A 25,747-nucleotide genomic window follows, 5' to 3' on the forward strand; every position below is an offset into this window, starting at 1 on the left:
TATTGTGAAGTCTGCCTTATAAAGAAAGGAATCACAGAATAACCAGGTTGGAAAATACCTTTGAGATCATCAAGTCCAACCTGTGACCTAACATTACCTTATCAGCTAAACCAGGGCACTGAGTGTCTCATTAAGCCTTTTTTTAAACACCTCCAGGGATGGTGACTCAACCACCTCCCTAGCAGTGCATTCCAATGCTGAACCACTCCTGTGAGGAATTTTTTTCTAATATCTAGCCTAAACTTCCTGGTGCAGCTTGAGGCTGTGTCATCCTGTCCTGTCACTGTGGGAGAAGAGGCTGACCCCCTCCTGGCTACAACCAGGCAGTTGTAGAGAGAGATAAGGAAGGCCAGCTTTATGTCACTACAGAAATGACCAAACTACACTTCTCCTTTCTAAGTTTAACAGTCTGTGCTCTCAGAAAAATATCCTACCAGTAGGCAAATATGAGCACAAAGACATGTTAACTTTGCTCATTTCTGTTTTGTCCTATCACCCTCTGTCAATACCCAGACAAGTGAAACAACCTTTGTAATTAAAAAAAACCAGCAAACCAAACCCCCAAACAATTTCCTGTGTACTTCCTGCTATGGAACAGGAGGACATTAGAGGAGATCAGCTGTATCCTTGGGGTTTTTTTGTCAGCAAAATAAGAACATCAGAATTATGAAAATGTCCAAACTCAATCAAGTGTTCATTAGCATTCTGGGGAATCACTTCAATTAAAGAAAACTCTTATTTTGTCTGCATCACTAGGGAGATGCAGACTAAAATTGGAATGTAAATGTGCTTGTATTTTAGAATGATTTAATGTGACAATCTTTCTATTTGCAAATGTCCCAGCAAAGGGTCACAGTTTAACATTAAATTCACAGAATAAAATGCAAGTTAAAAAACATGCCAGAACAATTTACAGGATGTTGTTCAATTTTCTGGTAAAGAACACATGAAGATTTTTTACATTACATTTTTCTTTGAGACTTTACATGCTGCCAGTTCTGAGCCATGAATTGTTTGTGTTCTTAAATTCCAGTTTGGGAAGTTTACTAAGGTACTAGCAAGAAGCTCTAGCAAAGTTTCCTTTCATTTCCAAACCACTTCAGTGTCTTTTCCCACTGATGGGATAAATGGGCTGAGCATTTTCAGCTGCATCTCAGGTAAAACCAATGAAAATCAAGCCTTTAAGGCTCTGATTTTCAGAGTGCTTAACTTTAACTGTAGCTGCAGGTAATTGGAGCTGCTGGGGCACTGTAACCCTGAAAACTTGAAACAATGCTCTCTTTCTGAGGAGGATGGTCTTTGGATTATCAAACTTGCCTGGCAATGTGAGGTAGGATGACTTTGCACATACTGCCTAAAGTAGGACTATGTTTTAAGTTCTGTCTGCAATCTGGTTGATCACAATTTAGTGGGCTGTTCCTCTCCCCTGTGGAATTAAGGTTAAGAAAGTACTCTAGATACTCTGCAAGTAGGTACAGTAAATAGGTACAGAGCTTCTGCCCAGTCTGATGACTTTCCCGTTGGGGGTTGGGTGGTGGGGAAGAGCCCTCTGCCTTGGAGGGGCAGCAGCCTGTTCCCTCTTTGCTGGGGATGTGTGCACACATGTGGGTATACCAGACCCTTGTGTGCACTGGGGTTCTGATCTTGTGGCACTGAACACTTCCCAGCCAGTCCCCACTTTTACACTGTCATGAAGAGCAGTGTCTGCTCCGTCACACCCTGTGCAGCACAGTAAAGCAAAGCTAGGCACATTTTGTAGCTCTTAATTTCTTTGGTGGGGAAGACATTAAGAAATGATATTCCCATGTGTGTTCATATGAAAATGTTACAAAATCTGTGACCTGTTCTCAGGCTCTCCACCTTTGCCATTGGTGTGCCCATTTACAAACCCCTTGGCTGCTCCTCCCAGCTGGGACTCCAGAAAAGAGCCAGGACTTGCTGGCATCAATGCCATGAAAAAGTGCCAGCCAGTATCACTGAATTCAGCAGAAGCAGAGCAAGGTTTGAACTCTGAGCTCTGTAACCGTCAGTCTGTGGTTATTACAAAGCGATAAACCAAAACTTAAGCTACCCTCTGGATATCTGATGTAGTTGAGATTGAGGAGTATTGTAGAATCACAGAATTGTTAAGGTTGGAAAAGACTTTTAGGATTATCAAGTAAGTCCCACTGTTAACCCAGCACCACCACCATACCCACCACTGAACTATGTCTTCAATGAATGAAACAAACTCCATTTGCACCAAAATCAGTATGCCAGGGTGAGCATAAATGGCCATCTCCAGTGACCATGAAGACATGCTACATTTAGACCTCCTATTGAAGCAGTCCTCCTGTGTCAGTTTGTTCACTTATGTCTTTAACTAGTGATCTTTCAGCTTTCAAGTGTGAAAATATAAAGTGCCACTAAAAAATACCATTATTGTCATAGTCCAGTGGGGTTCTATGCTCACTCTCTGTCAGTGTGGCCCATACCAAATAGGTTTACTAGACTATAATAGTACTAGACTAAAAATTATAAGTATTTTACTAAGTGTGAACCTTAAAAGCTGGAGTGTTATTGACTGAGTACATGAGAAAGTTTAAACCTGTACAACCAAAATATTGGTTTAATCCATTATCTGATTTCTGATAGTAGCCATGTGTTGCTGCATTGAGAGGAGTACAAAGCCAGGGAAACCATAAATCCTCCCCCAGTATAATATCTCAGCTTCTGATGAACCATAGCTCCTGGGCTACACATTTGTCTCCATATTCAATAGACCTGGATTGATTTTTTTTTTTTACTTTTCCTGTTTTGACTCATCACTCTCTGAAACCTGGGAAACTGGTGAAAGCCATTGGAAACATTTTTTGCAGCTGACAGTGTGTTTTACTTCTTCTTGTTGTTTTGAATTTGCTGTCTTTTGTTTTTCTTTGAAACTTTCTCATTCTTGCTCTAGAAAAGACAATGAACACAAAATCCATGTTCATGTTAGCTTACACTTGTGATTGCACAGACCTTTTTTACAGTCTTGTTCAGCCACCTCTTTTCAGACTGAAAAAGGCTGATCTATTTAATCACTTCAGATGCAGAAACCACTTGGTAACTTTGTTATCCTAATACTCCAGTTCTGAACCCTTTTCAGACCTGCTGTACACTATGGGTGAGATGGGTGGGTCAGAACTGCCCACAGTATTCAGAGTGTGGTAGCCCCATATCTATGCAGTGTGGGATGATGGTTTCTCTCTCCCTTCTCTTTTTCTTTCTTAATAATTCCTCACATTCAATTTGCTTTTATTTTTTTGTTACTCCTGAGCATTGGGTTCTGACACTTTCATAGACTGTCTATTATATTTCCAAGACCTTATTCTTGAATGCTAATTTAAAGACTGTCACTGTGTATATGAAGTTAGGATTGTTTTTCTTTACATGCTACTTTACATTTATCTATTTTGAATTTCATCTGACACTTAATCATCCAGTCAGTTTGTTTCCTGCAGTTCTCTCTCTCTCTCTTTTTTTTTTTTTTTCATGAACTGAATTCTTATCAACAGAAAACATAGCCATCTTACTATTCACCTCCTTTTCCAGGTAATTTAGAAGTGTGCTGAACAGGGCAGACTTATCACATACCCCAGTAAGACTCTACTTGTACCTTCTCTGCATTGAGAAAATTAGTTGTTTAGTCTTCTTCCTCATTTTCTAAACCTTAACTCTTTACCTATCCCTCAAAGGCATTACTTTCCTATACTGTGGTGGGAAGAGTTTTTGGTGAAGGACAATGTCAAATATTTTCAGGAATTCCAGAGACTGAATCTCCATCAGTGTGTGCAGGATAGGGTGGGAATTGCTTGTTCACTGTCTCTGCTTGTACCTAAAGTAGGGGCCATTGAAGGATGTTTCTAGAAGGCATAGTTGGAAAATAAAAAAAAAAAAAAAAGATTCTTCATGCAATGTGTAGTTAGCTTTCAAAGTTCATTGCCACACTTAATGTGTTACTTGTGGATTCAAGGGATAGACTTGTCTAGTTCACAGGTCACAAATTTGTTGAAGGTTACTAAATGTAGAGAAATAAAGGCTGCCTAAAGCACTCATGGAAGTTTAAGTGATTGGAAGCCCTAGGACAATTCACCAGGAGCATCTTGTACATCTGTCCTGGTTGTCTTCTCTTTCCTAGGCATTCACTTTTGGAGATGGCATTCTTAGCAAACCCATTCTGGCCACTCCTCTGCTTTTTTGTGCTATGTTCCTAACTGGGTCTATTATCAGATGCCTCCAGAGAATTCTGTCTGGTTTGTAAGACATGACTCCCCTCTTTGAAAGCTCCTTCCCCAGGGTACTGCACTTTCCCAATATCCTCTTATTTAAGTCCTACCCTTGCTCCTGATACAGTTGTCAAACTAGGAGATGCTACAGCTCTAGAGATACACCTTTAACTCATAAAAAATTGTCATCACTTTTGCCATCCTCCATTCCTGCAGGGCAATGACAGCTCTAATGCCTTGCAGCTTCCTTTAGTAGGTCAGACTTTAAATCATCTGGACCTGACAATTTTTTACCTTAATTTTGACAATTTCTTCTATAGATTCTTATAATGAACTCACTCTGAAGCAGTTCTTTTGACATATCTCCTGTGATGCATGAAGAAAGGTTCCAGCCCAGATATTTCCCCAAACTCCTTCAAGGCTGTAAAAAATCATTTAATTTTCCTCCTCTGCTTCATCTTCTCTGAAAGTTCCTTTTGTACTTTGATCAATTAATGGGCCTACAAACTCTATAGCTTCCTGCTCCTGATGTGTTTGAAGAAATGATTAATTATGAGGTTTTTACGCCCTCTGAAAACTGTTCTTCAAACTCTTTTTTACTGGCCTGGAACAAGGGAACTTTGCTGAAGGCATTAATTTTGATCCTCTTTTTAATTTTTTTTTTTTTTAATTTGTACTTCAGTAAAAAATGAAAATTCTTATTGATTTTCATAATTCTTAAGATATATAGCTCTTCTACACCAAATTCCTTACTCTTTTGGTCCTACATACATATCTATAAGAACAGTAATACAGCATATTCTGATTTTTTTGTGTAAAAACATTTTTTCATTTCCTCTGACACGTTTTTGTATGCTAAATAACTAGATGCCTTTTTCTTTATAAGTGTACCAAGTTGCTTCTGTAAAATGCACAGAAGTAATATTTTATTCTTCTCTTTCTTTAGCTAGATGAAACTACTTGGATGCCTTTCCTCTCACCCGCTTACATCTGACTTGTAGCTCACTTTCTGCTTATGCCAGTTGGTTGCTCTGTTGTTCTTCCACAGACCCCTTTGCAATCCCATATTGGCTTCTGGCTGATATCTGCTGTTTAACTTTATGTACTTCTGGTTTGGTACTTGCCCAGTCCCCAGTCTGGGGACTTTACTGTTCCTGGTCATTAGTATCTCCTTTGTTTAAGCATTTCTGTGTTGGCAACTTGACTACTCTGCTCAGCTTCTGAGCTTTAATTCTGTTGTGAATTAAAATAATCTCCTGGCTCTTGTTCCGTGCTAGGGGTGTACTGTGATTTGGGATGATTCTATTCTGCCTGCTGATGGCAACAGTCCTCTCTTGTGTAGCTTCATCTTTGTACATGTTGAGAGAAAGCTTCTATGTTTCTTTCTACCCTTCCTAAAATGTTCATATTCCCAGAAATCTTCCCTATTCACACCTTTATTTCTGCTCCTTTCTGCTCCTTTGCTTACAATTTAAGTAAATTCACAGAATTTCCTATTTGCTTTTGGATATTCACAATCATTCAAATTTTGCTGAACTTGGTCTTATTGAAACATGCTATTTAAGCTGTTATTCTTGTCTTTGGAGGTTTTTCTGCACATGTACAGAAACTGGGAGGAGGGTTAAATCAGTAGCAAAATACAGCTCTTCATGTTTCAGGGAAGGAACTTCACATTTCAGTCCTAAGAACTTCACAGTGTCTCTGTCCCATGTCTGTCTCATGGGTCTGTTCATGGGCAGCCTGAAAAGCTGAGAAAACAGCAAACAAAACTGTCACTTTTTAGTCCTGTTGTGCTCCTTTTTTCACTCATGATCTTCCTGGTTGACAACATCTGCTTTGATACTAGAAGATTATTTCTCTTGGCTAATTCCCTACTCTAACTATCTTTTGTGGTCACTGTATTCCATGAAATTTTAAATTAATATTATTAGAGATGTTGTGCACACCTAGACTGTTTAATTGCATAATTTTTTTGTTAAGTATAAGATTTTTCTTCTCTGCTTTTTCTTAGCTACTTGCCTGTGTCTGATTTAATTTGTGACAATATCACTCGTTAACATTTTCTGACACTGACACTAATAATACTCTATTTCTCATCTTTCAGATTGCCATTCTTTGTCAGTTTGACAGTAAAATAATCTTTGACATTAGCAGAAGCAAGGCATCTCCCCTTTTGGGCACTTCTAAAATTTTCTGTAGTTTTAGTTGCCTAAATGTATCTAAGATTTGGCCCCACCTTTCTAGAATTACTCAATTCTATCTCTTCCTCTCCTGTTTTGTTTACCTCATTAGGAGAAAAAAATAGATTTTTTTTCCCAAAAAAGCAACTTATGTGATATGATATAAATACTTAACCTTCTTGGAAATTAAACTGTTGTGTATTTGCAATTAAAAAAACCCAAATCCAAAGTGTATTGGAATCTAAGCTCGGATCTGAGTGTCAGAATGAGATTTGTAACTCCTTCATAACCACTGGCCATTGGGATTCTGCTGAACTTCGAGGTTCTTGAATCAAAATGTTTCTAAAAAGAAATTTGGAGAAGTTTAGAAATCTGCTTTGAAAGATGGGACAACAGAACACACTGAAGAAGGACTAAATTTACTGCCTTTACCCTTTCCCTTCTACTGCCCTTGGATGTGCTAAGCAGAGTTAGGCAGACCTGTGCTTCTGTGAAATTGCAGGGGGAGACTCTGCCTGTACAAGGTTTCAGATGTGGCTCTGTATGGTCTGAGAATCTCTGCTGATGGCCTCTTAAGGGTGAGCATGTTTGCTCCTTGGCTTTTGTGGCTCTGGCTATGGAGGCATTTTTTTGCTCACCTCAACTGGTAAACCTAGCAATGCCTATGCCTGCAACAAACAAAATTTCTGTCTGAAGGAACTAGTTTTAGTACTTATTCATTGAGTGTTGATTCAAAACCAAACCAAACTTCTGTAAAACATAAACACCACCTCTGCGAGACAGACACTTGTTTCAAGATTGGCTGCTTATTTAAAGCATAAGATGCACCACTGATCTCTGTCCCTCAGAGAGACACGGTCTACTTTCACCCTGCCTTGTTTTCCAGCCCCTCTTTTAGTGCCCCCTTCCCCTTTGGAAATACTTGGCTGGCTCCTGGAGCACCAGCTGCTGGAGAGGCTGGGTCTCGGCTGGGAGACATCTCCTCCCTCTGAGCCCTGCTCACCATAATGTTTTCTGACAGGGTGAAGCTGGTTGTGGCTCCCTCTACACCTGCCCACCCTGTGCAGCTCAGCTGCACAGAGCATCCTGGGCAGTCATTTTCAGATGATAAAAGTTAGCTAATTCCTAGAGCAGGATGATTCTTGCACTGCGGATGGGCTTTCTTTTATTGCTTTGTTCTTCAGCATGTGTGAGGTGGTCGTGGAAGGATTGGGGTCCCATTAATCTGGTATCTGTACAAATCTTTAATGAGATGCTGTTCCCTGCTGCACAGCTTGCAATCTACAAATGTCTTATGACATATGATGAAACCCAATCTACAGAATAGAAGCAAAGGGATTTAATTGAATGTCATATCCGCAAAAGCCAAAGGGCAAAATCCTGGCCCCATGGAGGTCACTGGCCAAGCTCCCATTGCCTTTAGCAGTGCCAGGCTTTCAAGAAGAGCCTTTGCACCACAAGTATTTGTATTCTGCTCACGTTGACCTATTTCAGGTCAAAATTCCCTTTAGCAGTGCTCACTAAGCCATAGGGCTTGCTGGTAAACCTTGCCATGTTTAGCCAATGCAAGCTGACAAGGGCATGACATCATTAGCCAAGTTTCACATCCCACTGACCTTGCCATCATGACTTAATCTGCTGGGGTCTGTCATCCCTAATGGTTTGGTTTGACACTGCTTGTTGTGTATTCACCTACTACAGTCTGTTAAGAAAACATGGATATACAGAAGCTGCTGTATGTCTCTGATGGCATGTGAATTATAGCAAAGTTTAACACCACGTCGTTTGTTGGACTAGCATATTGACAGCTCTGTCTTGCTTTCTGATATCTGAGTTATGGATTTCTCGAGTCTGATATGTGAATTGTGTCACACAGAAATTACCACATTTTGAGGAAACTTGATATTTCTACTGAGAAGGTGATTTATTATGATTTCACATCTATCATGTTTGTCTTTCAACATTTCACACCATTTTACAGGCATCACTACCCTGATTTATGTTAGAGAGCGAGAACCAAAGTTTCACACTGACAGGTCTGACCAGAAACCATTTTTTCACTGATTAGGTCTCTCTGTGCTAGCAGAAGGAAGAGTGAGTGCCACATCTCCAGTCAAGAGCTGAAGTATTGCAGGACTGTTCTGCAGACCAAGCACACAGGCAGCTCACCTTCTACTAGGAAAACCAGAAGCAAGTACCATAAATTCCAGAGCACCATGTGCACTCTTCTCTACACCCCAAGAAAAAATCAAAACAACAAAACCAAACCAAACAACACAACCCCTCCCAACAAAGAACTAGAAAAAAGAAGAATCAACACCACCTAAGATAAATGATTTGGGCAGCTGGGGGAAAAGAGGGAGCATATGGACCTGTACCTCAGGCACTTCTATTTGAAACATCTTTCCACATTCCAAGTAATCTCTAGTCCTGCCTAACAAGCTGCATCCTGGGCAGCAGAGTGGGAATTTACTGTATAAAGTTATATAAGTTTTGCAGCTATTTTTCTGAACTCCTTACATTATTTTCATTAGAAATTTGTCTGTGTGGGGGAGTTGTTGTAGAATAAATGCAGGGGGTGATCTCAAAGTGCAACAATCAGTCTGTTCTCATTCCCAATGTGAGTTAAGCTAAACACACAGGGACAATTTCACTATGGATTAAGAATGTCCTCCTGAAGAGTTAGTATGCAATAACTATTCCAGGCTATTTCCCCAGGTAGACAAGCCTAAACATCTGATAAATAGGCCTATTCCTTTCCCTCTTAACCAATTAAGTACTTATTTTAGAAGGATAAAATGAATTATCACATAACTATTTCACTGCAATAAGTCTTACTTAGTGCATTAATGCCAGAAAAAGTGAACTACTGTCCATAGATTTGGAAAAAAAGGTATTAGTGTTGTGCATGTACAAGCAAAGGGATATCTCTTGACCTTATTTTATTTTGGGTAAAGATTATGATGTATTGTTGTTTTTGCAACTCTTCGCATTTATTTCACAAAATAAATCACATAATGGACTGTCATAATAGCCCCAGTAGCGTGACAGGAAAAAAGAATTGGTAGAGCTACACTTCAGTGCACAGTGAAATAGCTAACAATTTGTTAAATATCCCATGAGTGGATTAAATAGGCATATGATCAGTTATGTGGCTGCCAAACCACAGCAGGAGCCAATTAGAATTCACCAAAAATAATTTAGATGAAAACTGATGAATCTATCAAAACCTAATTAAATTTATGGAAAAAAAGCAAACATCTCGTTGACAGATTATATAACCAACAAGTTTCTCTGTAAATAGTCCACAAAGGATATCTACTGAAAGTAGAGCTGCATTATTTGATCTTGTTTGAAGAGCATCGAGTTTTTTAACATGTAATATTCTTCCTATTTAATTTTCAGGTAAATCGGTCACATAAAAGTGAGTCAGTTGGCTTTACATGAAGAAGCACAAAGTCATTCAGCAAATTGTAACTGTTGTTAATTATTTCATGTCTTGTCTTACGTGGAACATGTAAGAGTCTGTGGAGGGGGAGGGATTTGAATGGAGAAAAAAGATGCTGTAGACAGGGAGCTCTTTCAAGGATCTGATTTTATATCACGAACTAGAAAATACACTAGAAAATAAACACAACTGTTAGAGCTCAAGCTCTTTAATATTGAGATATTTTCTGAGGTATAGTGTTGGGGTAGAGGATTTTTTTTATATAATTTGGTATTAGGCCACCAAATGGTGAAGCAAGACTGTGTGAGGATGAGCACTGAGGTACCAGCAACAAAACCCAGAAGGCAGAAAGGCAAGATACCTCTAAATCAGAGCTTTTAGCTGCAGTAAATCGACAAGCTACCTTTAGAACCAAAAACTCAGGGACTTGCATGGTTATTCTCATTGAAATCCTGCAAAGAATCAGCCAGAAACAAGGCTGCTAGCAGATTATCTTACTCCAGCAATGTCAGGATAGATATTTCTAAAATGTACTTTACACTGCAGTTGTTTCTCAGATATCTGCGCTGTTCATTCTCCCATGAAACTGTTGAACACCATGAACTATAACCTAAGCTTTCTTTTCAGAGAAATTCAGTTTTCCCAGTGCACCAATGCTTTTGTGCTGTATGTGTTTTGTATGACTAATCAACACAACAAAGACTATCTGAGTATTACTAAAGATAGAGATTTTTCTCCCTGTGTCATTCAGGAATGAAGGTTTCAGCTGCCAACATAAGAAAGGTGATATGTGTTTCTCCTCTGTGCCCATGCTTGTTTGGTGGCCACATGGGAAAATGCTGGGACAATGTCTAATTCATCTCTCTTGAAACTGGGAAGTTAGCAGTGACTTTCCTTTTCCCTTTCCCCCAAATTGAAGGCAAGTGAAAGATCCAATCCTTAAATACAGGTAATAGCATCCTTCCATCTTGAAGAGTCTGAATATTTACAGAGCAGGTATCTATGAAAATCAAAATGCAGAAGAGTATATGTTCTGTCATCACTGCTTGAATGTTAATGTTAGCCAGACTCATTACATAAAGATATCTGAATTACCCTGTATAAAATATTCTTACAGTCTAAGGAGACATTTTAAAATGAACGTGTCTTAGTGCATGGATCCATAACAAGAAGATATACTTGCTTTCTCTGGGAAAAAGAGCAGTCACACATGCCTCATGTTCTGATTTTTCTCACTTCTAGAATAAAACTATCCTTTGAAATGAGGCAAAAAATAGACTAATTTAAATTCTTGAATTAACTTAAACTAAAGATAACCTAAAATGGAGGGAAACGGGGAAATAAAAAGGAAAAAAGAAAACTGCAAATGAGGAGGAGGAGGATGACTTATTCAATCAACTGTTCTACTCCCTCTAAGAGGTGCCTTCCTAAAAGTTTGGAGCTTTTTTGTGGTGAGTGGGGTAAAGTTTTTTGAGGGTTGGGTGTTTTTGCTTTTGGAGGCTTTTGGGGGTGGAATTAGATTGTTTTGGGGGGAGGTGGAAGTTTTTGGCTCATTTTGAGGGAGGAGGAGGGACAAAAGGCAGGAGAAGAATATCACAGGGCCCTGAAAAGGGACAAAAAGATGCTGTGTTTTGCTTGTTCTTGGTGTTTTTTGTGGTAGACTGTGAGGAGGAGGAGACTTTTTGCATGTCTACCCCAGGCAGCATAACATGTGTCAGCACAGGGGCTGCAGAAATGATGCACAGGGTCATACAAATAGATGACACACTATGCAACTTCACACCATGCCTAAATGGATGAGCTTCCTGTGGAAAACACCCAACAGACAAGCTGTGAACATGTAACATTTTCTCAGCATCTAACAAGGCATCACCTTGAGCTAAAGAGGATTGCTACCCTTTTCCTCCTTGTGCAGACCAATCCCAAGCCATTAATAAGTCCCTTACACTGCTGCAATGAGCACCTCAAGGACCAGGAAAAATAACCTTTTGCTTACATGACAAAATGCAAGAGCAGAATCTTTCACTAGGAATTTCCCACTGCTTTGTGGATTTTATTTTTTATATTTTATATTTTTTATATTTTATATTTTTTATATTTTATATTTTTATATTTTATATTTTTATATTTTATATTTTTTATATTTTATATTTTTATATTTTATATTTTTATATTATTTTTTTTATATTTTATATTATTTTATATTTTATATTTATTTTATATTTTTTCTGTTGGATAATGAAGTCTAACAGAAGCTTAAGAGATCCTCTAAAAATGTGTCTGTTTGGTGCTGAACCTGAGACTCCAAATTCCTCTTGAATAACCATAGTGTCTGCCCTGCTCTGCTCTGTTGTAAAGGACAGCCTACTTCTCTTGTAAGAAGGAATTAGATAAAGATTTGTTGTGATTATTTTAAGCCCTAGACTAATAGTGCTAGAACTTGTATTCCTTGATGTATTTTGAATTACTGAACATGAGACAGAAATTCCAGACATTTGCATTATCACAACTTGACTTTAACATATTTTTTCACATGAAGGTCACATGACAGGTTGGACATTAGGAAGAATTTCTTCACAGAAAGGCTGATTAAATGCTGGAATGGATTGACCAGAGAGGTTGCAGAATCAATGTCCCTGGAGCTGTTTAAGGAAAGACAGGACATTGCATGGTCCAGTTGACATGGTGGTGCTTGGTCAGAGGTCGGACCTGATGATTTCAGAGGTCTTTTCTAAGCCACGGATTGATTCTGTGACTCTGTAAATACGAAGTTTCTATGACACTACTAGAAGTACACCCTTTCCATATGCAGGGGTTGAATTTCACGCTTTGCTCCTGAAGAATGTGGCTCAGGAGGAATGCAAGAAAACTCCTTTAGATTCCTTTAAAACATATATCACTTTTTCCCACTGGGACTGGTGCAGGCAGGTGAATAAGGGCTAAGCAGCAACTGAAATGCATGCATGTCTTGTGGCAGATTTCATATAAGATGGTGCCAATGTGTCTTACATCTATCTGTCACCAAAATTTTTGACATTCTTGAAAATTTTGAAATTCTTGAAAACCTTTTTAGGGTACCCCTCCTATTTTTTGTAAGCAGAATGGGTCTCAAAACACCACCACTGGACACTAGTAATATACAGCAGTTTCTTATTAAAAAAAGCTTTGTTATCTGTTTGGAGAGGTAAACAGAAACAGCTTGGTCTATGCACTAGCCTTCATGCAGAAAATTTCAAAAAGTCTCCTTGATAGAGGCACTACATGGTAAGGTACAGGAATGTATTACAGAGCATCTTTAAATGAGATGAAAAGATCATTTTTTAAAATCACTGGATATACTCCTGATAGGGAGCTTGATTTATACCAAATAACATCAATAAAACCATAGTCATTGACCTCATTAGAAGGATGCTCAAACTAATTATTTGTCACTGGTTTTACATCTACAATTAATTTTGAACTTAATTTTCAGAGGTACAAAATGCACTTCCATAACCCATTGATTTCAAATAATGTTTTGGGTGCTGGGCACTTCAAAAAATGAGGCTACCTTATCAACAAATTCAGTCAAATTGTTAATCCACGTTGGAATTAATGGACTAAGCTACCAGAATCTGCAAATAAATTGGAAGCACTGAATAAGTGTGTCTCCTGATGGTTCTGGAGAGCAGCCTTTTCTAACCAGCCCTATCCATTTTTTCACCTGCTCTGACAACAGGCTGCCAGGCGTGGGCTGCTCTGCATGGCAGCAACCTTCTGCTAGGGCACTTTATGTCACAAAAAAATATATTCAGTGCTTAAAATGAGCCTATTATTAATAAACACCAACACATCTCAGGGGTGCAATTCATCTTAGCACCATCCTCGTAAAATCCTTTTTATTGTTTGTGTGATACATTCTCAAGATATTAACATTTTTATGTGGCTGGAAAGAGAAGAAAACCCCTGAATTTCACTCTGTGAACTCAAATCCAAAAGTGGCCAGTGCAGAAACTGTATAAAATTGGATAATCTGTTTACAGAAAGAGCTGGATGGGTAACGGAGCTGGCAAAGACATTCAGCTTTTACATAATTGGCTCAGATACTTTCCAAGTCAGAAGGGTCAGTGAGGCTTTACTGCCTGAGAGTTGCTTTGCAAAACCTGTGAAATAAACTGTACATTTATCATGAAAGGGATATTGCCCCTTATAGGAAAAATACCAACATGAATAACATTGCCTGGCATCATGGAAAAATGGTCAGGAAATAAACCAGAGGCAGCCAAACAACAAATGGGGTTTCAGGTACTTACAGGATCCTGGAAGATCTGGAGTCAAATGACTGGCCTCCCCACCCTAACTGAACAAACAACATTCAGACACCTGTATAAACAGCAATAATTATCTGTTTTGTTGATGTATTAGAAAAAAAAAACATCAGCATTTTAATTAACTTTGGGTTGGAATAAATAATCTTTATTTTTAATGTGATAATCTCAACTTCCATTTCCAGCATCTCCAAATATTGCTGAATATTATCTTCAGATGAATTTTGTCAAAATAATTCCTTAAAAGCTTTAAATCCCACATTTTAAAATATGTACGAATCTATTCTACAATAAATGGGAAAACTACATGCATGCTTATCAAAGAAAGCTGAAAAGACATTAAGTTTATAGAGTAAGACCATATTTATTTTTCCTGGTTGTTTTAGTATTTGAAGCCATAGATGAGAAAAAAGATAAACCTATGCTATATTAACAGATGTTAAATAAACTGCAAAGTAAGGATAGAGAACAGGTGAATAAAAGGAACAAGAAATCCGCAAAATATAGCAGCTTGTCTATTTGAGTTAAAATGAAAGCAAAGCATTCACATGTGTATAATTTCCCAAAATATTCTGCAAGAGTAAAGAATTTCTTTTCCGTGCTTTTCTGTTCTTGATTTTCAGAGCTAAGTGCAGTAAAGATGAACATGTTTTTGAGTTCTTATTGTTGTTTTGCTCCTACTAAACAGAGAAAGGAAGTTTAACCCTTTGAATATTGAATGCTCAGTTACAGGTCTTCCTGCAGGCTATTTGGAGTCCTTGCAGCTGTGAGGGAATTGCATGGCAGATCCAGGCAAGCCTGGCTGAAATAGAATGTTCAGCAGGGAAGGCTCAGGTATTGGGAACCCTTCTGTGCTCATAAGCTACAGGATCATTTTCCTCTTGGTTGTGTTGTTTCTGTCCTATACAGGCTGGGTATCACTTAGCTGCACATCCCATAGAGGAAGGAATAACCTTCCTGCACCCCCTGCCCCCAGTGGCACAAGGATGGCCAGGACTTCAGTTTCTACAAAAATGTGTGATGACAATAATGAACAACTGAAGCTGTCCTACCACTGTAGCAATCTGGTATTGAAGCTTTGACACCAGTGTTATCTGTTAGGCACAGATCATTTTGATAGCAGTTATCACATGGGTGAAACCATTGCCTCTCTCCCTCTCACCTGCCTCATCCCTTTAACAAAAGGTGTCTATATGTATAAAAGTTTGTGCTGAGAAAGTCCTGCTTAGTCATGATGTGAGTAATGACTTCCAGATCTGAGTGTGGAGGGACTCTATGCTTGGAACAAGGGCTTGCCTTACTGGTATTTCTCTTCAGAATATGTAGCAGATTTCTGATATATAGATCTGTGATAGCATGCAATTAAATTTATCAGGTTCCAAAATTCAGAGAAAATCTAATACTTCCACAACTTTCAGTAGCTCCACAAGAATGTTTGACAGAATTTGCAATGCTTAGTATAGCAATGAATATCAGTCTGTGGAGGGCATTTTGAAGAGCAGAGTGCTACCATAGACAACAGCAAGGTGAGCTTGCTACAACAGCACTGGGGCAGTGCAGAGAGTATTACTCTTTGCAAAACACTCCACAGGCCAACAGAACACAGCCAAGCAGACAAATAGTTGTGTTTCTCTCCTTTGTATTAAGCTGTGTAGTACCCCTCAGAAGGCCCTGCAGCAAAGAAAGATTGATGCATGTAACAGTGAATTTCATCCTGCTCCTTGAGGACAGGAGGCAATTTCTGTGCCTTTTCTCTTCATTTTATGTGGTTCACCATGCCCTTTGCTTCATGCTTTTCAAGTCCTTGAGCATAATCAAAATAGTACATGCTGTCTGTAACCTCAAAGTAAGGCAGATAATTTAGAAAATATTTCCACATATCCTTTCTTCTCTGATTTTTCATTTGACCTCAGATTATTTTGGTTTCTTTTTGGCATCTAATATCAAAGACTACAGCTGAAGTCAGCCCAACAAAAGATATGTGAAGAGCAACATCACATTTTCAGACTGAGAAGGGTTCTTGTCTGGATGGTATAATTTTAAAGAAGTCTCATTTGCCTGCAATAAAATATTAATTCAATGCTTTCCATTTGCTGTTCTTACTTTCTTGTGTGCAGCATTCTTTCATACAATTCTGGTGTGTTCTAAAAATGCAACCAACCTAAGAGGAAAATCATGCCTCTAAAAACTTTCTGCTAATGGAATATTAAAATTACAAGTCAGTAGTGTTAAAATCACTGAGCAACAGCACTTTCCTGTTTACTAGAGAACCTACTCTTTCCAAATGGCTTTATCTTCCTCTTAGATCTTCCATCTTAGACTACTGGCCTGTGAAAAAAAGGAATAAATAAATAGAATTATGTGGTATGGCCAAAATGAGAATCACATTAGTTGCCTCTGGGAAGACTGAGCAACATTTCAAAAGTACAGTGCTCAGTAGCTCATTGTGATTTTCAACTGAGACCACTGGTCCTTAAAGGATACCTATCTAGGTCACAGTATTTTTTTTATCCATAGTAATTTTTTTATGCCCAAACAAATAAGGTGAGGCTTAAAAGGCAGAAAAAAAGGAGCAGCTTCTGTGTTATCAGAGTTTGCCTTGAGAAACTCGGTCACCTATATGGCTCCATAAGAGCATGTCATGTACACAGCATATCCACAAAACCATGTGTGTGAAGGCAGCCTACCCAGAAGACAAAAGCTTTTCCAGTCTTGGCAAAATGATTTGGTTTGACAGTTGATATGGGAGCCTTTTCAAGGTCACTGGGCACAGGAAACTGCTGGAATTTCTGGTAGTGGGGAAAAGTTTCTTCCCATGGTGCTGCTAAAGCTTTCAGCTGAAGAAAATGTTTCATCTGAGTCCTGACAAAATTGTTATAATGTAGTGAGTTTTAGAATGATAGAAAATACAGCTTTTGTTGCAAGTTTACAGCTGACTTGGTGGCTGCCTTATGATGTCAGTGTGCTGCTGAGCAGGGATGGTAACCAAATGGAGGTAACCAAATACCCCTGTGAAGTTCTTTGGGCATCACTGAATCTAGCATTTACTGATTTCTGTGGATGAAAAAATCTAGGAACCAGTATAAACTGCAGACCAATATAATACTGTATAGATATTAAAGTGCAAAACCTGTCCATGCAATGTTTCTCCTTTAGCTCCAGGCACAAACGCAATTTGAGAGACATTTTCTTCTCAAGAACTTTCAACATCTTACTATTTGTTATGCATGTTGAATATATAATTTTTAGCTTTGAATTATGTCATCACCGTCGCCATTCAAAAGACAGCATGTCATCTTGGCTTAGTGTATGAATTATGTAGAAACAGTTTTAGTACTTTATTTTCTGTAGTAATCACATATGCAGTCTTGACATACTTCATGTTCTCTTTAGCCTTTTGGAAATAACAATCCCTATGAAGCAAACAGGTATTGTCAGTACTTATAAACTATTCTGAGATGTTGATCAGTAGTTAATCATTGAGTATATAAAATGAAGCTCATGCCATTAGCTGCTTTTACAAGGGCTTCTTTTTTGTGAGCTGGAGCTCCAAGTGTTGATATAATGATTTCCTGTTTTCATGATGGTGCTCCATCTTCAAACATTCTCTACTCAGAGCACTATCTCAGTTACTCAAAATATAAAACAGAATACTCTATAAATCTAGAAATAAATGTACAAGGATATCATTTTATGCTTGATGTATTTGTCATAGGTTTCCTTAAGTCAAAAAAGACTTTTATCACCAGTGCTTCTCTTTTGATGGGAACTGCTTAATCATGAGCTAAGAGTAATGAAATTGAATGAGAGGAAAGGCCCACCTCACTCAAGTACACTTTCTCTAATGCTCACCAGTAGCAGTTCACTATGGCAAAGTAAGTATAAGCAAAAATAAGTAGAAGCAACACATTTATGTCAGTTTAGGGACTACTGTGTAAATACTGCATACACCTTGCTTTATTCAACAGCTCTCCTTGGATGATGGTTGTGAAAAAATGAAATGGTTTTGAAAACATTTGTATTTCAGGCAGAGTCTGATATTGTCTTACTCAGACCTATTTCTTTACTTTAAATTTGAAGTTGGATAATTTCAACTGGTGGATTATAGATCTTGAATTATGAGGGAAAACATATAATGATTTCTTATATTTCATCTCTCTATCAGCCATGATTTTAATACCTTGATTGTGTCCTCACAGTTATGTCTTTTCAAAACTGTCTTCAGGTTGTCTTAGTTTCTCCTTGGAAGAAGATTGTTCTATCCCCAGTCAGAAGATTTTCTAACAGAGGCATCATTCTCAGTGGGATCACTGTAGGGGCATTATTACAGCATAATTAGGCTCTAATAGGCCTCAAACTGTGCTGAGAACTATCTACATATTTATTTCAGCACCTCTAAAAGCAAATACAAACAAATAATATAAATGAAAAAATGTTTTCTGTGAGGAAATCTGACAGTGTAAATATAGATTCATGTTGGTGTTTCAGGAACTTTTCTTAGTCCTTACTGTACAGGTGGAGAGAGGGTGAGCTTCCTTTTTTTGTATTTCTTTTCATAACTTGGTTTTATATTGAGAATTTAGCTGCCAGCCCTTCCTTGACAACAGGCATATAAATGAGAGTCATGTAAACCAAACATGTACACACACACAACCCTTTCACTCTGGCATCTTTCTTTCACTGCAGAGCAGCTCCTGGTCAATTCCTGCTGCAAAACCATGACTGGCAGTGCTTCAGCAGTATCTATATATCTTTATGCCAACAGTTGCTAGTGAAGGCAAGGATAGGGCATTTGTCCCAGTCCTCTGACTTTCCCCAGGAAGACTGACAACTGGGAGAGCTCAATATCCTTGAAAAATAAATGTTTATTTTCCAACATATTCCTCTCATTACTCTTCTCTCATCTACAAATTAACTTCTACTGAAGGGAGGAGGGGAACACCTGACTTAGCTGGGAAGAGAGCTGGGAATATTTGCGTTGCCTTCCTGACATTACTAATGTCATTGTTCATTTCCATTTTCATTTTCTTGAAATGTTGTAATTTTCAGCATTTTAATGTAATTTTGGAGGACATAGTCTAGCAGAGAGTTCAAACCTAAAAATTAATTTATCTATGGGCTTTTATTTTCTAATATTTTCTTCTAAGTATTTTATTCAAAACTAGATGATTCCAAGGTCATGTAGCATCAGAATCCCAGTGTTCTTTAGCAATGTACAGAAAATACACAATTAAATTAAACTGTAAAGTGAATGAAACTGAATTGCTGGGAGGGGCAGAATATCACCCATTTTTACTTCAGTGCCAAAATCAGGAGTCAGTCTTCTTTTTGTCTTAGGCTAAAACAAGGGAGTACGTGGGGTCAGGAAAGGCAAAAAAGAAGTTTCAGTTCTTTGAGGGATCCAAGAAGGCCATTTGGCCTTGAAACGAAATACTTAGTTAGGGTTTTTTTCCAATATAAGTAGAGAAAAATGCAGGTTTGGAATTAGGTCCAGGAGGGAGAACCAGAAGTGTGGCAAACACCCACATCAGAGATACTGATGGTAATGATGCCAGAGCTGAAGATGCTCCTCTGACCCTCTCAGTCTGGTCTCTCCCTATGTCCACACAGCTTACATGTAGGACAAGTCTGGCCATCTGCCACGGGCTTGACCTTGTGTTTCCCAGTGGTTCCTGGAAAATGCCAGCTTTCCAGAACAACTTGTAGCTCAGGGAAAAGCCACCATGGGGGAAAAGCTGCGGCACTGGAGAGGACATAGCTGGATCCTATCTTGTCCTGGGTGTGGACACTGAAGCAGTTGTTTTTCGTAGGAATTTAATTATTTTTGATACCTCTCTCTTGCTTTAGAACATTGTTGAAATTGGCTGAGTGCTCTGCTACATACTGTTGCAAAACCCTGTGATGATCTTTGGAAAACATAAATGGTTTTGGTGTATTTTCATAAGTTTTCTGAAAACCTCTTTTTCCCCTCTTGATTGAAGTTCAAAAGGAGTATTGTGTGCTCCAAAACAGGGGAGAATGTTGCCATGATGAGATCCTGTCTTGCAGTATTCCTTTTTTTTTTTCAAATGCAGAAAGTTCTGAAGGACATTTTTTTTTCTGCAGGGCTCCCTGCTTGGAGAGCTGAATTAAATCTACAAAAATATTAATAAAGTTTAAAGATCATTCCATAAGAAAGCAATGAAAACAAGTGCATGCTCTAGCCACAGAAAATGTAAAAGGCTAAATGAATTCCCCATTGAAGTGGTTGCCAGGTTGTGCTGCAAAGGGGATGAATTTGGCTCAGAACTGAACTGCAAGTTCCCAGCCTCCCCAGAGGTTTGGTTCTGTTGCAGTGTCTCTGCTGCTGTGAACAGCGACTTCTGGGAACTGCGCCTTCCCTCAGTAACTCTGCAGCAGTGCAATCCTATATTTAATCAATTCAGGTTCTAGAAATACATCATTGCCCAGCGTGAAAGTCACTGCACAGACCCAGAGATTGAGAGATTGTACTTAGCCCCCACCCAGAAATGTTAGACATTCCTTTGTAGAAAACCAGATGCAATGCAAGTGAAAAAAAGAATGAAAATACTGCGTCAGACTTCTCTGCCCTTTCAATGGGTGATAAAACTTTGGGGAACTTTGGGCTGGTTTGTTCAGTGGTGTTTTTTTATTCTTTTTTTTTTTAGGGAGGGGTGTTTGTGTTGTTTGTTTCATTTTGTTTTGTTTGAATACTCCTCATCCCTACTTGATCCTTGGAAAACAAAAGGGATTATTTAGGCACGTTGTACTTAGGCTAATAAGTTTTAGATGTAACAGTAACTTAAAGCAACCTCATGACTGTCTCAGGAAAACAATAGAGCAATAAAATCAGTGAATGCAGAAGTTTTATGGGTATCACACCTACAAAAAATCCCTTTGTTTCTCATGGTCCAATCAAAAATTAAAACTTTCTTGTAAATGGGCTGGGGAATCACAATACACCTGCTCAAGAACTCTATCATGAATACCAAAGTAAATCTTCATCCTCAAATAGAGTATTTCCATCTGACTCAACATTTTGCTTACTGCTTTCTCATGAATGGCTGCATATGGGTATCTTCCTGTTTGTGCATTACAGGAGCTGTATAGAACAGCTAACAGATATCAAATAACTAACTTTACATGAGGCCAATGTTGAAAATAGATTCCTTTTGAAAAATCCCACTGAATGGAGAAAATGGTACTTTTTAGCATCTCTAAGGCCTTTATTCTGCCTGCAGAAAAAAACTTGTTTACTTTAATAGGAATACACAAAAACATAAGTACTTGTCTGCAGAAAAAAAATGCAGAATTTAATGTAAGATTTTAATCCAAAAAATTTTTTTAAAAATTAATTCAAGAAGAATTAATTAACAATAATAGACTGGAATATGCTTTCTTAAGGTCATCTTAAGTTTATTATTAATGGGTTTTAATCAACCCCAGACAAGGATTTCTTCAGTGCAGTCTCCATTGGTATAAATTATTTGCTGCAATTACATGTTTAAAAATGCTTTGGGCTCTAACCTGCTTGTTAGGCCAACAGACAGGGATCTTGGTACTGTACTAAATCTGAAGAACATCAATAGGATTTTTCTACAAGAGGACGAAATTTTCCATGTCCAGGTCACTGTGGGATGTTCAGTCATTTGGCAAAGCTCAGGGAACATCCTGTGAGACTGCAGGAGCCCTTGACTGCTGGTGTTGGTGAGAGCAGAAATCTGCAGCAGGACCTCTTTGTGCAGCACATGACACTGTTCAGATGGGTTCTTGCAAGGCAGCATCTTCCTTCCAGCCCCTCACAGCTTCCTTCTTATGTTTCTGGAAAGAAATGATACAGATTTAGTCTCAGCTGGACTGAATTGCTTCCTTTGAAAATGCTGAGGTAGATAATTTCAGACATTTTGGAATGAAATAATCTGAAACATTGCTAAATGCAAAGGCATTTTTTTTCTCTTTTGAGTAAATTGTAATGATACTGTAATGTTACTATTACAATTGTATCAATTTTAGGAGTTTCCTTTGCAGTTATCCAGTTAGGATTAATTCACAGTCTCTACTGTATGAATTTATGGCCCAAGAGGCATTATGAGTGATGATAATAAACAAGTCCTTAGCATTACTTTAAGTGAAAAATTCAAACCTGGAAAAATGTATTTAATATTATGATAAGACAGTGAGCCACCACTATTGTATTTTACATAAGGGCATACAGGGCATAAAGGTACTTATTTTTATTTCTGGTGAGTAAAATCAAATCTCATTCAAAAACTATTCTGTTCATAAGTATCTTCAGTGCAGTGGCAATAATTTGCACAAACTCTTGGAAAACCCAATCTGAATTCATTAGTTTTGTAATTCAGCAAGAAATGGGCATATTTAGCAAGAAAGAAGAGAACTCAACTGAAATAGCCTGGTTTCAGGACACCAGCATGAAATTGTATTGAATACCTTTTGCTGCTAGTGCTTAGAGCTGCTGAGAAAAAGAAGAACACCTCAATGAATTAATGCACTGTAACACCAGTCTTACTAAAGCACACAGTTTGTACATCTGATTTTCAGGACTGTGCTCAGTCCATTGCATCATTTAAAGCAATGCTTGGCATCACTGGGACTGTTGTATGGGCTGCTGGACCAGAGACACCTCCTGCATGGTCTTGGGCAAGTTCTTTCACCTTCTGTTTCCCCTGTCATTGCTTGCCTGTCTTATCTGCTTAGTCTGGATTGGAAGGGTCTAAGACAGGCATTTTCTCTCCCTGTTTGGTCAATGAAAAGCCCAGCTGAGGCTCAGCTCAGCCTCAGCTTTTGTGCATTGCTGTATTACAAATACTGCCTCTTAACTTAGATATAAATGCAGTGCATCACACATGGCAAAACCAATGTCCTGGTAATAAGACATCTCTTTAAAACATCTCATATTCTCAAATCCCAGAGAGAAGGAGAAACCACCTTATTTATAGGAGCAAGTGTGAAGTTTGGAAGGACATACACTATCAAAGTTTTGTTGCTGCACTATCGCTTGTTTAAATGGATTATTCAGCTTCATAGCTGCTGGGTTTTGCCCAGCAGACTATGCAGGCAAAGCTTCATGCCTTTTGATAGAAAGGCCAAGTTTAGGCTGTCTACCTTCCAGACAGAGGTGTCAGCTAGTTGGGAACAGGAGGTGCAGAAAAGCAGAAACCAAAATTGCATTACAAACTGATTCAATTTTAAACATACCTGCAAAATAAAACCATCATCCTCCATCAAAATAAACTAAGCAAGCTTGTGACTTTATAGAGAGATTTTTAAAATGCTGCCTGTCTTGATATTTCTTGCTCTTGCCACTTAAAATTCCCAGATAAACAAAATTTACAAGCATAGTAGTTGATGCAGGAGGTATTGCAAGATTGTGATACCAGTGTGGTTCCATGCAGCATCAAGAATTATTTGGTTGGGTGGGAGCTATAACAAGGAAAAAGTGATTAATTTAGTATTTTTCCTTCATATAAGTTTCTTTCTGTCTTGAGACCCTGTTTATTTTGTTTGATATTCTTTTAAACAGGCATGAAATTGTTGAAAATTTCTATAATTTCTCATCCTCATTTTCCATCAGATTACATAGATAACTGCATCCAAGTTTAGATTCTTGCTTCTGGGATCCTTATGCAATTAGATTCCTGCTTAAGATATTTTTCACAGCCCAATTAGTGTGAAAGCCCCAGTTTGTCCGAACAGAACTCCTGATGTTCCCACAGAAGAAGACTGTCGCCTCCCTGTTCTGGTGGAAACCACTCAAGCCAGCACTCTCCTTAGAAAGGAGAGAGGAAGGTTTCAGGGGCTGGGGCATGGGCTGGTGCCCCTCTGGCACATCTCTCCCCCCGGCTGGGGCAGGAGATCCTTCCTCACTGTGGAGCCGGCCGGGCCGGTGCGTGCAAGAGTTCAGAATATGCCCGTGAAGGACTGGTTTGGGAGGTTCGAAGCACAGGAGCGACACCACTAAAATGCTCCGCTTAGCTAGATGCGGCTATTAGGATGCCTAATAAATATTTATAGCCCCTCACCGAGGAGGTGACTGACAGCACGGGGGCAATCCCTACCCTGCAGCTGCAGGCGAGCAGTCGCCTCGGGGGAAGCATCCCGGGGCGGGGGTCGCCTATGGTAGGGTGGCGTTGCTTCCGCGCTCGCGGAGGGGCTTGGGCCGGCCCTGGAGCTGCACAGTTGGTGCGTTCCCCCTGAGGCGCTGCGGGCAGGGCCGGGCAGGGCAGGGCAGGGCAGGGCAGGGCAGGGCAGGGCAGGGCAGGGCCGGGCCGGGCAGGGCCGGGCCGGGCAGGGCCGGGCCGGGCAGGGCAGGGCAGGGCAGGGCCGGGCAGGGCAGGGCAGGGCTCGGCTCGGCTCGGCTCGGCTCGGCTCGGCTCGGCCCGCGGAGGACGCGCGGCCCGGCCCGGCCCGGCCCGGCCCGGCTCCCCCCGTGGTGCGGGCGGGCGCTGCCGCAGTGACTGCGGTCCCGCGGAGAGCTGCGGAGCCGCCCGCCCCGCCGCAGCCGGGCTGCCTGCAGGTGAACTGAAAGTCGTCGGGAGAGAGAGGAGGAGGCGGCGGAGGAGGAGGAGGAGGAGGAGGAGGGAGCGAGCAGCCCGTCCTGCGCGCTGCAGCCGGCGGAGGCTCCGCGCCGCCCCCGGCCCTCCGCGGCGGCCGCATCCCGGCTCCGCCGAAGTGAGTGGTCCCCAAGTTCGCTTTCCGGGGGAGGGGGTGACCTTGGGGCGGTCGCCCTGCGGGCAGGTGGGGCTGAGCGGGGCGGGGGTCGGCGCTGCCCCCGCCGCCGCCTCCCGGTGCCGTCAGCAGCGGGCGGGGAGCGCTGCCCGGGCGGCTCCGGCGCGGGGGAGGCACCGGCAGCGCCGCGGGAGCAGCGCATCCTCCGGCCGGTCTGGCTGTGCCTCTGCCTGCCTGTGCCTGCGAGTCTTCTGCTTGTGAGTAAACTTAGGAATGTGTCAAACTTAGAAGTTACTTATTGGTAAGCATGGAGTACCACAGAAACTGCTTTTCCCCCGAAAACATGCGGGGGGCGGGAGCGGGGGGGATGCGTTGCATGCTTTGACTGTCAGAAGCTTTCCACAAGAAAATGACTGTGCTTTTCGGAGGAAAAGAACCCCAGCCTAAATCCTTTAGGAATGTGCAGTTTGAGTCAGAAGCTTTTCCTTGGAGCCCTGAGGACGAAAGCAAGCACTCCAAGTGCGGGGTCCGCAACCCCAGACCTGCTGCTCTGATCGCAGGGATGCTGTGAAGGTCTGGACGATGCTTATAGTGGGATATTTTGCGTGTCTTTGCCCACGCGTGTGCCCTGAGGTATGATCTACTCTCAGACGAGAGTCAACTTTTTTCTGCTGCTTCTGGAGTTCAAGCAAAACTATTGTTAGCCTCAAGAATAGCAGGATTTGGCTTGTTCGCGTTTGGCAAAGTTCAGCCCCTGCATGCAGTACTGGGCAGTGCGGTGATGTCAGCTTCTCAGAATATTTAAATGTCGTGTTTAGTGCTGCGTATCTGTGCTGCTGTTTCAAATCAGTTCTTCTTAATATGCTTTTATTTCTT

At 40.2% G+C, this 25,747-nt stretch overlaps 1 protein-coding gene and 3 long non-coding RNA genes across 33 annotated transcripts in view; 2 read left to right on the forward strand and 2 right to left on the reverse strand.

The window, feature by feature from the left end:
- Positions 1–1,187: 1,187 nt before the first annotated feature.
- On the forward strand, positions 1,188–11,149 carry LOC111924136 (uncharacterized). The gene is made up of 2 exons (XR_002861484.2): positions 1,188–1,330; positions 8,496–11,149. It is a non-coding gene; the product is annotated as an uncharacterized LOC111924136 (long non-coding RNA).
- LOC111924138 (uncharacterized) lies at positions 5,618–18,463 on the reverse strand. Its single transcript, XR_002861486.2, has 4 exons — positions 18,363–18,463; positions 16,458–16,510; positions 14,168–14,237; positions 5,618–5,995 (listed from the first exon to the last, which is right to left on the reverse strand). It is a non-coding gene; the product is annotated as an uncharacterized LOC111924138 (long non-coding RNA).
- Positions 18,464–21,572: 3,109 nt separating this feature from the next.
- LOC111924135 (uncharacterized) lies at positions 21,573–24,470 on the reverse strand. 2 transcript variants are annotated; one of them, XR_015278779.1, is made up of 3 exons: positions 24,262–24,470; positions 22,587–22,655; positions 21,573–22,003 (listed from the first exon to the last, which is right to left on the reverse strand). It is a non-coding gene; the product is annotated as an uncharacterized LOC111924135 (long non-coding RNA). The 2 variants fall into 2 exon arrangements; XR_002861483.2 differs by having other exon boundaries at positions 22,587–22,658.
- Positions 24,471–24,616: 146 nt separating this feature from the next.
- The window catches only part of KIAA1217 (KIAA1217 ortholog), a 361,365-nt gene continuing 360,234 nt past the window's right edge, over positions 24,617–25,747 (forward strand). For 7 of the 29 annotated variants that reach the window (XM_086860806.1, XM_086860862.1, XM_086860878.1 and 4 more), the window contains exon 1: positions 24,617–24,874. The gene's annotated coding sequence lies outside the window, so the exon portion shown is untranslated. Of the gene's footprint in view, positions 24,875–24,989; positions 25,173–25,747 lie in introns of those variants that run through there. The other 22 variants (XM_086860853.1, XM_086860873.1, XM_086860937.1 and 19 more) reach the window with 12 other exon arrangements.

The sequence above is a fragment of the Cyanistes caeruleus genome, chromosome 1 (assembly GCF_971803275.1).
Source record: "Cyanistes caeruleus chromosome 1, bCyaCae1.hap1.1, whole genome shotgun sequence".
Classification (NCBI taxonomy): Eukaryota; Metazoa; Chordata; class Aves; order Passeriformes; family Paridae; genus Cyanistes; species Cyanistes caeruleus.